The sequence below is a fragment of the Cibotium barometz genome, chromosome 33, assembly GCF_041138505.1.
Source record: "Cibotium barometz isolate CiBa-2024 chromosome 33, ASM4113850v1, whole genome shotgun sequence".
Lineage (NCBI taxonomy): Eukaryota > Viridiplantae > Streptophyta > Polypodiopsida > Cyatheales > Cibotiaceae > Cibotium > Cibotium barometz.
Genome location: NC_141078.1, coordinates 14,935,170 through 14,947,988, shown reverse-complemented (window position 1 = coordinate 14,947,988; position 12,819 = coordinate 14,935,170). Strand labels below are relative to the sequence as shown.

At 40.4% G+C, this 12,819-nt stretch overlaps 1 pseudogene; it reads left to right on the top strand.

Annotated features, from left to right (window-relative positions):
* The first annotated feature begins 8,431 nt into the window (after positions 1–8,431).
* Positions 8,432–10,118, top strand: LOC147619332 (fe(II)/2-oxoglutarate-dependent dioxygenase 4-like; annotated as a pseudogene).
* Positions 10,119–12,819: the final 2,701 nt, after the last annotated feature.

The following is a 12,819-nucleotide window of genomic DNA, read 5'->3' as shown; positions in this document are numbered from 1 at the left end:
CCTTAAGGCCGGTGTACACTAGCATGGAGAACAAAGGCTCCAACTCAAGTTCGAGCCTTAAGGTAGGTGTACACTAGCATGGAGAACAAAGGCTCAATCTGAAGGTCGAGCCTTAACACCGGGGTGTACTAGCATGGAGAGCCATGGCTCCAACTCAAGTTCGAGCCTTAAGGCCAGTGTACACTAGCATGGAGAACGAAGGCTCAATCTGAAGTTCGAGCCTTAAGGCCGAGGTGCACTAGCATGGAGAGCAAAGGCTCAAACTTAAGTTTGAGCCTTAAGGGGCTGGGGTGCACTAGCATGGAGAGCAAAGGCTCAATTTGAAGTTCGAGCCTTAAGGGGCCGGGATGCACTAGCATGGAGAGCAAAGGATCAAACTAAAGTTCGAGCCTTAAGGGGCCGGAGTGCACTAGCATGGAGAGCAAAGGCTCAATCTGAAGTTCGAGCCTTAAGGGGCCGAGATGCACTAGCATGGAGAGCAAAGGCTCAAACTAAAGTTCGAGCCTTAAGGGGCTGAGGTGCACTAGCCTGGAGAGCAAAGGCTCAAACTCAAGTTCGAGCTTGCATAAGGCCTCATGCATAGCTTTATGCATAGCTTTGTAGGTCTACGCATAAGCTTTATGCATAATTCTCATGCATGCTTTATGCATAAGCCTCATGCATAGCTTTATGCATAGGGCCTCATGTATAAGGCCTCATGCATAGCTTTATGCATAAGGCCTCATGCATAGCTTTATGCATAGGCTTTATGCATAAGGCCTCATGCATAAATGAATGAATGCATAGGCTTTATGCATAAGACCTCATGCATAAATGAATGAATGTTGAGGGATAATTCATGTGTATGCTCTTATTAAAGTGTCCATGTGGGCTTTGTTATGTGTGTTGTGTAGAAACATGTCTCGCACTCCAGATGAGACACCGGTTTACTCTCCATCCTTGTCTCCATATCCCATGTCGCCTGACCAGTTTATGGGTTTTGTAGCAAAGCCCACGCCCGAGCAAAGAGTGATGCCATGTTGCCTGACCAGTTTTGTAGCACGGCCCATGCCCGACCAAAGAGTGATGGCACAACAATATTTTGGGAGAGGGGTGGGCACTTCGGCCGCACCATCAGGCACCACCACCACTAACCCTAGTTCTCCTATACAAACCCCACAAAGAGCTGCCATAACCCCTCCCTCAGGTCGCTCGACCACTCTCTCAACCACTCGTTCTGAAGGAGAACGCTCGAATAGTGGAGTTGGAGGTGGTTGTTGTTCAAGTGGGGGCACGGATGGGTCTACGCCCCCACGTGAGCATCCTTCCCCATCTAGCGCCATAAGCACTCCACGCTTACGATCATCGCGATGTTTCGACACACAACCCACATCCACCGGTGGGGAAAAATATTACACAATTGTTAATGGCAATGTGGTTTTGGATAACGTCGGGCAAGAGATGAAGAGCCGCATCCGCGAGCTTTGCCACATTATCTTTGCAAATGACTTTATGAATTTATGGCCAAAGTTGGTTAAAGATAGAGTCATAATTCAACCGAAGGATGAGTATAAGCCGGCCGTCGATAGTGATGTCATCCCCATAAGGTGGATAAAGGACCACATGGTGGACGTCATGAAACATTGGCAGGGAGATGTGACTAGGAGAGTGAAGGCAGGGGGTGAGAAGCCTTGGTACATGAGCACCGAGGATTGGAATGAGGAGAAGCAAAAGCATGCAAGAAATCCCCAACGCTACAAGCAACAAGAGGATGCGGCCAAAGCCCGAATGGAGAGCGTAGGAAGCTCTCACCTTGGAAGCGGCGATTGGGATGCATTCCGTGTCTACTTTGTAAGTATCAACGCTTATCTTGTATGTTTCATTTGATGTTATGTCTACTTTGTAAGTATCAACGCTTATCTTGTTGTTTTGGTACTTTTAGAATCAAGTGGTTGGTCGGCTGGCAACGGGAGAAGAGGAGAACATTGCTCGTCACCATAACACACGTACTTTCTTTTGGTGGAGAAGCTTGAGCGAGAAGGCGCCAACCTCAATTGGGGGAGCATTGTAGATATGTTAAGTGCGGCAAGCCTTAACCTTATGATTTGTATACTTACTTTACCATGTCATTTTAGATCGTTGTTTTGTATACCAAAAAAAGCATCTTGTATGGTTTTGGCAGGGACCAATGCAAGTGTAATTGAATGGTTAAAATACTTGTTGGAAAGTATTTCTCAGCCACTGTAATACCCTCAATTGAGTTTAACTATGCTGCTTAAAATGTGTCTCTTTAGTCTCTTTCCTTGATATCCAACGTACCACTGCACCAATTTTGTAAATTGTTGCTCTAATGTCATCGTTGAGACAATCCTTGATGGCTATAGGAAGCACGAATTGCAAGAATTTGTGCCAATCATGACTCTTCAAGCCACTAAGCTCATCGTCCTTTGTAAATGCTCCCTTCAAGCAATGCATGCATCCTGTAGGGGTACGAAACTCACTAATGCACTTCTTTACACGCCGTTTCTCATTCTTTGTCATGACCTAAGGTGCTTTTGGTAGCTTCACCTTACCATCTGCTCTATTTTGGGCCCATAAGTGGTGCATGCGTTGAACCTCTTGTAAATCATTTCCTTGTGCCTTACTCTCATTTGCTCCTATGATGGTTTTCCAAAGCATCTCGGCTATATTCTTGAAAATGTGCATTGGGTGAAGAAGATGGTTCACTAAAAGGTCATTTCAGTATGGAAGTTGATGGAAAATGCATAGACGCTTCATCCCTGGAGGTGTACAGGTTCGATCCAGCTCCCATAAGGTCCTCCAATCACTGCTCTTCCATATGCAAGGAGATCTCCCTAGAAATCCCTCATGCAAAGGATGGTCCACTGGGAGATTCTTATGGCTCGTATACTATCTTCTTCATAGACTTTGAGTATCGAGTCTCAAGTTGCGGCCCAAATAATGGACATCCATTATACCCTGACATTGAAAGCCTTGTATAACATCAAAAAAGATTGTAGCAGGTATATTTGACAATCATGACTTAACATAATATGTTATAAAGCTACAGTATTACCTGAGTACTCTCCATAGCCAGGCCAATCATGCATAGTCCACATAAGTATTCCTCTCAATGTTAGCGCACATTGTCCAAACCTCTTGGAAATATCATGAACTTCAATGCCTTCCCATAGAACACAAAGCTTCTCAACTAAAGGGGCTAAATACACATCCATGTTCTTCACCTTGTACTTTCCAGGAACTATCAAAGACAATAAAAGATGCCCTGTTTTTATCGCTAGCCATGGTGGAATATTATAGTTAACTAGACAAACAGGCCATGTACTCCATGATGAACTTTAAGACCAAATGGATTCACTCCATCCATCGCTAGTCCGAGTCGAATATGGCGAGCCTCCTCTTGAAAGGCTACCCACTTCTCTTCAATGTGCTTCCATGCAAGGGAATCTACGGGACTCCTCCTAAAAGGCTACCCACTTCTCTTCAATGTGCTTCCATGCAAGGGAATCTACGGGCACACACATAACACCATCCGTGGAGCTAGTGTTACGGGGGCATTTATCATGTTATCCATGTCATGTTCTAGTATTTTCTCTGAATCCGTTGCAAGTTCCTTGGGTTGTTGGATCACCTCAATTGTGGCTACTCTTATTGGTCTCCATTGTTCAGGTCAGATATCCATTGGTTTGTCATTGTTAAAGCGTGCATTGCCACTAATTAGATGTTCCAATCGCTCCACCAAAAATATTCTCCATTTTTTTGTATGATCATTGCAAATTCGTCGATGTCAAGCCACTTGGTATTTGCACAGCGAGTACATGAGCAAAGTGTCTTCTCCTCTAAATCAACAAAATTTGAGGGTGTGGCGTCGCCCATGGTTTCCATATTGATTTGCAGAATGGAAACGAATGCTTATTTTTGGAGGGGAATCCTTCCTTAAGTATTTGTGGAGGGTGGTAGTCGGTGATAGGTAATTTGAAATGTCTGGGGCACGCAAGGTCTAGAAAGATTTTGAATTTGAATGAAAAGTAGGGATCGTCAAAATAAGCGTCGAAAAGAACATCGAAATATCTGTCGAAAATAGCGTGTGAAATTTATTTTTTTGACACTTATTTTCATGCTATCTCCCACACAGTTTTTGACGCTTTTTTTCACCCTGATTTCAACGCTTTTTTCCACGGTTATTTCGACGCATATAACGACAGCGCATGTTTCTACAGTAAAACAGAACCTCTCTTTTTTCTGCATTTTTTTCGTGCGTGTGTGTTTTGCTTCCTCAAATCACGAGGTATGCCTCCTTTTTCCTCACTCCCATCTCCTCTTGGTTACATGTACATGTGATGTAAAATGTCTGTGTGTGTAATTATGGACAATTTTCTTATTTTTTTACCTTCTGATTTGTTTTGCAGGTTCTTTCTCTCCCCCAAGCTCTTCTCCACCTCCTTCTTTGCCTTCCCTCCCCTCACTTTGCCTCTCCTCTCCTCTTGGTTGTTAAATTGGTGTGTGTCTGTTGAAGGATAAACCTCCTTGTGTAACCATGCTATTCACACTTTTAGGATTTTGTATTACTAATTCATTTTCTCAACTTTTTGTTTTGTTTTGCAAGTCTTCTAATCCTCTCTTTCAACTTCACCAAAAAGAGGTAAATTCTTTTCTCTCTTTCCTCTCTTTTCAATTTTGTATGTATGCATTAGGTTCTTAGGGCTTTTGTATGTACACGTTACTAATCCTTTCCTCACTCTTTTGTTGGTTTTGTAGGTCTTCTAATCTTCTCTTTTCATATCACCAAAAAGAGGTAAGTTCTTTCCTCTCTTTCCTATCTTTTTTATCCTCTCTTTCCTCTATTTTTATCTACCAAAAAGATTTTGTAGGTCCTCTATGCATAGAGCTATAATCATAGAGCTTCATCTATGTATTAACCTTTATTCATAGAGCTTAATGCATGGATTAAGCTCTATGCATGCATTCATAATGCATCGAGATATATGCATAGATTAAGCTCTATGCATAGAGGTCAATCTATGCATGCATTAAGCTCTATGCATGCATGTTTAATGCATAGTGCTGGGGTATGGTTTAGTTTAGGATAGCATGGCTTGCATAGTGCTTTATGCATAAGCCTCATGCATAATGCTTTATGCATAAGGTCTCATGCATAACTTTATGCTTAAAGCTTTATGCACAAGCTTTAGCATAGCTTGCAGAAGGCTTGCATAGCGGCATAGTTTGCGTAAGCTTTTGTATGTATGCATTACTAATCCTTTTCTCACCCTTTGTTCGTTTCGTAGGTCCTCTAATCATCTCTTTCAACATCACGAAAAAGAGGTAAGTGCTTTCCTCTCTTTCCTCTCTTTCCTCTATTATTATTGCACCCTTGGGTGCTAGGGATTTGTTTTGTAGGTTTACGCATAAGCATTATGCATAATGCTCATTCACGTTTTATGCATAATACTTTATGCATAAGCCTCATGCATAGCTTTATGCATAAGGCCTCATGCATGCTTTATGCATAAGGCCTCATGCATAGTTTTATGCTTAAGGCCTCATGGGTTAAGGCCTTATGCATAGTGCTTTATGCATAAGGCCTCATGTGCATAGCTTTGTAGGCTTGCGCATAAGGTTTATGCATAAGCTTTATGCACAATCTTTATGCATAATTCTCATGCATGCTTTATGCATAAGCCTCATGCATAGCCTTATGCATAAGGCCTCATGTATAAGGCCTCATGCATAGCTTTATGCATAAGGCCTCATGCATAAATGAATGAATGTTGAGGGATAATTCATGTATATGCTCTTATTAAAGTGTCCATGTGGGCTTTGTTATGTGTGTGTAGAAACATGTCTCGCACTCCAGATGAGACACTAGCTTACTCTCCATCCTTCTCTCCATATTCCATGTCGCCTGACCAGTTTATGGGTTTTTTAGCAGAAGCCATGCTCGAGCAAAGAGCGATGGCACAACAATATTTTGGGAGAGGAGCGGGCACTTCCCGCACCATCGGGCACCACCACTGCTAACCCTAGTTTACCTATACAAACCCCACAAAGAGCTGCCATAACCCCTCCCTCAAGTCGCTCGACCACTCGCAGAGGACAATGCTTGAATAGTGGAGGTGGAGCCGGTTGTTTTCCAAGTGGGGACATGGATGGGTCTACGTCCCCACATGAGTGTCCTTCCCCATCTAGCGCCAGAAGCACTCCATGCTCGTGATCATCGCGACGTTTCGACACACAACCCACAACCCACGCTCGTGATCATCGCAACATTTCGACACACAAATCACACCTGTCGATAGGAAAAAATATTACACAATTGTCAATGGCAATGTGGTTTTCGATAATGTCGAGCAAGAGATGAAGAGCGGCATCCGCGAGCTTTGCCACATTGTCTTTGCAAATGACTATGACTTTATGACCAAAGTTGGTTAAAGATAAGAAAGATAGAGTCATAAATCAAATCAAGGATGAGTACAAGCCGACCGTCGGTAGTGATGTCATCCCCATAAGGTGGATAAAGGACCACATGGTGGACGTCATGAAACATATGCGGGGAGATGTGACTAGGAGAGTGAAGGTAGGGGGTGAGAAGCCTTGGTACATGAGCACCGAGGATTGGAATGAGGAGAAACAAAAGCATGCAAGAAATCCCCAATGCTACAAGCAACAGGAGGATGCGACCAAAGCCCGAATGGAGAGTGTAGGAAGCTCTCACCTTGGACGCGGCGGTTGGGACGCATTCCATGTCTACTTTTTATAAGTATCAATGCTTATCTTGTATGTTTCATTTGATGTTATGTCTACTTTGTAAGTATCAATGCTTATCTTGTTGTTTTGATACTTTTAGAATGGTTGGTCAATCGGCAACGGGAGAAGAGGAGGACTTTGCTCGCTGCCATAACACGTACTTTATTTTGGAGAAGCTTGAGCAAGAAGGCACCAACCTCAATTGGGGGCGCATTGTAGATATGTTAAGTGCAGTAAGCATTAACCTTATGATTTGTATACTTGCTTTACCATGTCATGTTAGATCGTTGTTTTGTAGACCAAAAAAAGCATCTTGTATGGTTTTCGCAAGGGGACCAATGCCTGACCCTGAGTGAGGGCTCCGCATAGAGTGGCCTTGCCCATGTCTTTCCTCTTGTACATACATATTTCGGTTAGCTCACATCTTTGTTTGAGCTTATATACCTTGTATGCAACTACTTTAAGCAATTTTGGCTTATCTCGTCAGAGCTTGATATGTAAATTTCAATCTTGCAATATAATTTGGCCATTGTTTGCACTTGTGTGAATTGTGTGTTATGGCACTCTAACTTTTCCAATAAATTCGCTTCGTTCTTCACATAAGAGTACAGCTACCTTTGGTACTCTATAATTTTGACATAATGGTGCATCGAGCTATAAGACTCCAGTTGGATGCACGTAGGGATATGTGCCACAAATTAGAGAAGGTCCACTCTAAATTTATATTTTATTGTTTTGGAAAGGAGGCTTGATAAACCTCACCATTCCTTTGTGATGATTTGAATGTTTTTTTGCAACATGCTTGGAATGATTCTTTTGTTTGAAGGAGCTATGATTATGACCTTCATATGGCTCCACTATGTAGTTTGTCATGCCTTGTCGTAAAAAATCTAAAAATACAAGGATTCAACACGGAGCACAAAGCATGGACTTTCTCACTCGTAAGAAATCATGCTTTGATATAGACTACAAAAATAACCTTTAAAGATTATAGCCAAAGTGTTGATTCTATTCAAGCCTCAAGTGCGATACTCTTGAGAATTTCTCATGTCATCGTCATCGACGTGGTACTAAAGATAAGAACTAACTTAATTCATAAATAGGTTTGCATATACCTTCATAGTGGCCCTAGTGTGGATCAATGATACTAGATGATGTAACTTAATATATTCATATATATATAGGTTTGCATACCTTCAGAGTGTAGATCGAAATGATACTAGATATTTCAAAACATTGCAACCTCATCGTGTGTGCACTCAAGTGACATCATGTACTATGGCCCATGATTTTAAATTATGGGAAATGAGAATGACTTTATTTCATGATTAAGATCAAGCATTCCAAAAATTTCCAGCATAAATTATGATTGGTTCTCATAATACTTATATCTACCCTTTCCAGAAGCATTTTGTTCTCTAATTATATCCTACTGTTTATTGATTTTTGTACGCATTAGGTCTATTTGCACATGTCCAATACTAATGCAATAAAGAACAATGCCGTTCATAGTATTTAAACGTACGGAGGATATTCATCATGTGTAAATTTGAAGTATCTGGATGGCTTCTGTTCCTCTCTCACACGCTCTGTGCCTCGCACATATTTATCCTTCCTTTTGGCTGGCTCGCTCTCTCTCTCTCTCTCTCTCTCTCTCTCTCACACACACACACACACACACACAATGGTTGAATATATAGAGCAACCTCAGATTCGAAGCATCAAGGAGCTTGTAGATTCGGGACTTCGGCACGTGCCTGCCCAGTATATACGCCCACCCGAGGAGAGGCCTTGCCTCTCCGAGACTGCTAACTGCACCCTTCAAGTGCCAATTATTAACCTTGCAAACTTCCATGGACAAGCCAGGGCCCAAATTACCAAAGAAATTGGGCTCGCCTGCGTCGAGTGGGGCATCTTTCAGGTACTGAAAAGCACCAGTATCCCTGCAACTGCCAATACTTTGCATTCATTAAGAGCCCAAAATATTGGCTTTCTGTGACGGTAAGCTGCAGGAGCTTGCTTTCATAGTATCAAAGAGCCAACCTTGCACAACCAACGTTTGCATTAAATTCTGCAACAGTAAGCTGCAGGCGTCTACCTTACAAAACCAACTTTTGAATTAAATTTTGATGTAATTATAAGGTGATTAATCATGGGCCTTACAAAGCCAACTTTGGGGTGCTGTTGCCGACTTCTTTGCATTGCCAACCGAGGACAAAATGCGATTAATCTCGGAAGACCCATCTTGTCCATTGAGCTTCGTCACTGGCTTTGTTACCCACGAAAGAATTCGAGAGTGGAAGGACACCTTAGGATTCAAACCTTCCCCTACCATGGATGTCAAGCTGCTACCAGACTTTCTAAGGTGAGTTTTCGGACACAAAAAAAGATCCTCCCTTCCAATATATATTGTTACATCTTTATTATGTCATCTATTCCATTTTGATAGCTTAATTTTTCACGTGAATGAATTTTCAAGGATCCATATAAGAGTCCTGAAGGTTTCCTTATTATGGCTTGTACCCCCTTGTCGGTGTTCCTGTACTTACAATTATGCCCTTTATAATGTCTTCTGAACTCCCTTGGTGGACGTTGTTGAATCACCATTTGTTCATACTCCCAGGGCCCCTATATTAGACTTTCATAAACAAATGGCTACCGTTGCACACATCCTATGTGGAGCAATTTTTGCACGTTTGGCATTGGAGGCCAAGGCCTTTTATAAGCATATTTATCGACAAACCATGGGATGCAATTACTACCCTACTTGTCCAGAGCCAGAGCTTACACTTGGGTTGAGTTCCCATTCGGATTTTGGATCACTCACAATCTTGATGCAAGATGAAGTGCTAGGATTGCAAGTTAGAAAAGGAGATGAATGGGTCAATGTGAATCGTATATCAAATTCATTTGTTGTCTTTTTGGGAGACCAAATTGAGGTACGTTTTGATGCATGCCATGCAAGAAGCATTAAAAGCCACTTAAATAAGATTTTGTAGACATATTGTACGTGGGTGAATGGCATTCTATTGCATGTATTACAACCACTTTAACACAACAAGACATTTGTGATGTAATGATGTTCTTATACTTATCTTCTTTCACAGATATTAACAAATGGACACTATAAGAGTGTCGAACATCGCGTTGTCACAAACGTAAAGAAGCCAAGAATGTCCATTGCTTGTTTCTATGGTCCAAGTGAGCATGAAAAGGTGGGACCTTTAGACAAGTTTGTGAGTGATGAAAGTCCAACTACATACAAAGAAACTATTTTTAGTGACTATCTTAAGAATGGATTCAGTAAAGGACTAAATGGCAAGTCCAATCTTGAATTTAGTAGGGATCAGCAATCCATTCCCCCCAAGTAACAAAGAATTCCATTGTCTTTCGAATGTACACATGGTAGTACCTTATGATCAAACTCATCATGCCTTTCTCTTTGTAAAATAGGGAAAAAATAATCATATAGAGGTTTATGTTAGGCCATCCTGTGTCAAACATCGCGTTGTCACAAACGTAAAGAAGCCAAGAATGTCCATTGCTTGTTTCTATGGTCCAAGTGAGCATGAAAAGGTGGGACCTTTAGACAAGTTTGTGAGTGATGAAAGTCCAACTACATACAAAGAAACTATTTTTAGTGACTATCTTAAGAATGGATTCAGTAAAGGACTAAATGGCAAGTCCAATCTCGAATTTAGTAGGGATCAGCAATCCATTCCCCCCAAGTAACAAAGAATTCCATTGTCTTTCGAATGTACACATGGTAGTACCTTATGATCAAACTCATCATGCCTTTCTCTTTGTAAAATAGGGAAAAAATAATCATATAGAGGTTTATGTTAGGCCATCCTTTGTCCTATATAGGTAGTAGATTATGGTCAAAATCATCAAGCCTTTCTCTGTGTAAAATAGGAAACAAATAATCACAAAGATGTATGTTGGTTTTTCTCTATCTTTTGAAAGGAAGAATGTTAAAAAAACATTGCCAAAAGCATGAAGCCTCTCTATGTAAAATAGTTTTAAAAAAAGCACATAGAGTTTTATGTTAGTTTTCCTCTATTGTTTCAAAGGAAGAATGTAAAAAAACACTCTTTGCCCCCTAAATTTGAGCTTAAATCAATAGTGAAGTGACTCTCTCTCTCTCTCTCTCTCTCTCTCTCTCTCTCTCTCTCACACACACACACACACACACACACATATATACGTCTATATGTATATGTATATACATACATATATATAGACATGTCTATATGTGTGTGTGTGTGTGTGTGTGTGTGTGTGTGTATGTGTATTATATATGTATATATGTAAATATATACATACATACACATTACACATATACATAAATATAGATGTGGGTGTGTGTGTGTCTCGTCTTCGTGTTCGTGTGTGTGTGCATATGTATATATGTATCTATGTTTGTAGTGTATATATATGTATAAATTTATATAAAATACATATATACATACATACCTACCTATATGTATGGAGGTATGTAGTATATATATATATGTGTACTCGTATGTATATATATATATATATACATACATACACACACACACACGTATATACATATTTATATACATACCTACAAATATACATATACGTATATATGTACATACATATATACATGTGTGTGTATGTATGTATGTATGTATGTACATACATACATACATACATATATGTGTGTGTGTATGTGTGTGCATGTGCACGTGTCTATGTACACACACACACACACACACACACATACTATGATGCGTTTGAGGATTTGTGAGAATGCATCAATTTGTGTTCGTGGAAGTGTTAAGAGGGTATTTTCCTGACTAGTTTGCATGCACACCATTATTAATAGTGTCATTTCCTTCAATAGTCCCTGCCAAAAGCAATGTGGAGAAGCCTACACCAGCAGGTAAGAGTACAAAGAATGCATGAACACACTTTAAAAAAAGGTCATCGTCAGCGATTAGAATTTCTTCAAAACCAACAATCCCCTCATGGGAGGATTTTTGGAATTCCGGAAGATAGATGGACATTTTGATTATTATTTTTTTTAGAAAAATAGCGTTTTCATAAGGTGAATTTTAAAAATAAAATGGTGGTTGATTAGGCTCTACCCAGCTTAGTTTAAACACTTTATAACTATGATTAGTGTAGGATTAGGGCATCTTCACCACAGCCATCATTCTTGGTACACTCATGTTTTAACAACCATGGTGTGAACACCACACCGTAAAAGCACAGTAGGGTGGCATGGTTTGAACCCAAGCCAAGGCACATACTAGCTCTCAAGCTCTTTCATTGGCCAAGGAACCACATGCAAACTACATGTTTATGGAGGCAATCGACAATGATATACAATGCCTTCTCCCTTAGGCTATACTTTACACATTGTGCTCACATTTGCCAATGCGATGTTGATGACGATGGTGACAATGGTGATGATTATGATCTTGCCTTTGTGCACAGTACATCAAATCTCCCTCCCTTCCAATATTGTTACAAATTCTAATTAACACATCTTTATAGCATTGCATCTCTTCCATCTTAATTTTTCATTGTAATATACGTGAATGAATTTTCAAGGATCAATACAAGAGTCTTGAAGGTTTACTTGATTATGGCTTGTATCCTCTTCGTGTTCTTATATCATGTTATACGTTCAAGTTGTTGAATCATCCTTACAATTATGCATTTTATGTCTTTCGAACTCCTTTGGTGGTCTTATATTATGTTATACATTTGAATGTTGTTTGAATCATCATTTGTATATACTCCCAGGGCTCCTATATTAGACTTTCATAAACAAATGGCTACATTGCATACATCCTATTTGAAGAAATTTTTGCAAGTTTGGCATTGAAGGCTTAGGCCTTTTATAAGCATATTTATCCACAAACCATTTGGGTTGAGTTCCCATTCAGATTCTGGGTCACTCACAATCTTAATGCAACATGAAGTGGCAGGACTGCAAGTTAGAAAAGGAGATGAATGGGTCAATGTGAATGCGATATCAAATTCATTTGTTGTATTTTTGGGAGACCAAATTGAGGTATGTTTTTTATGCATGCC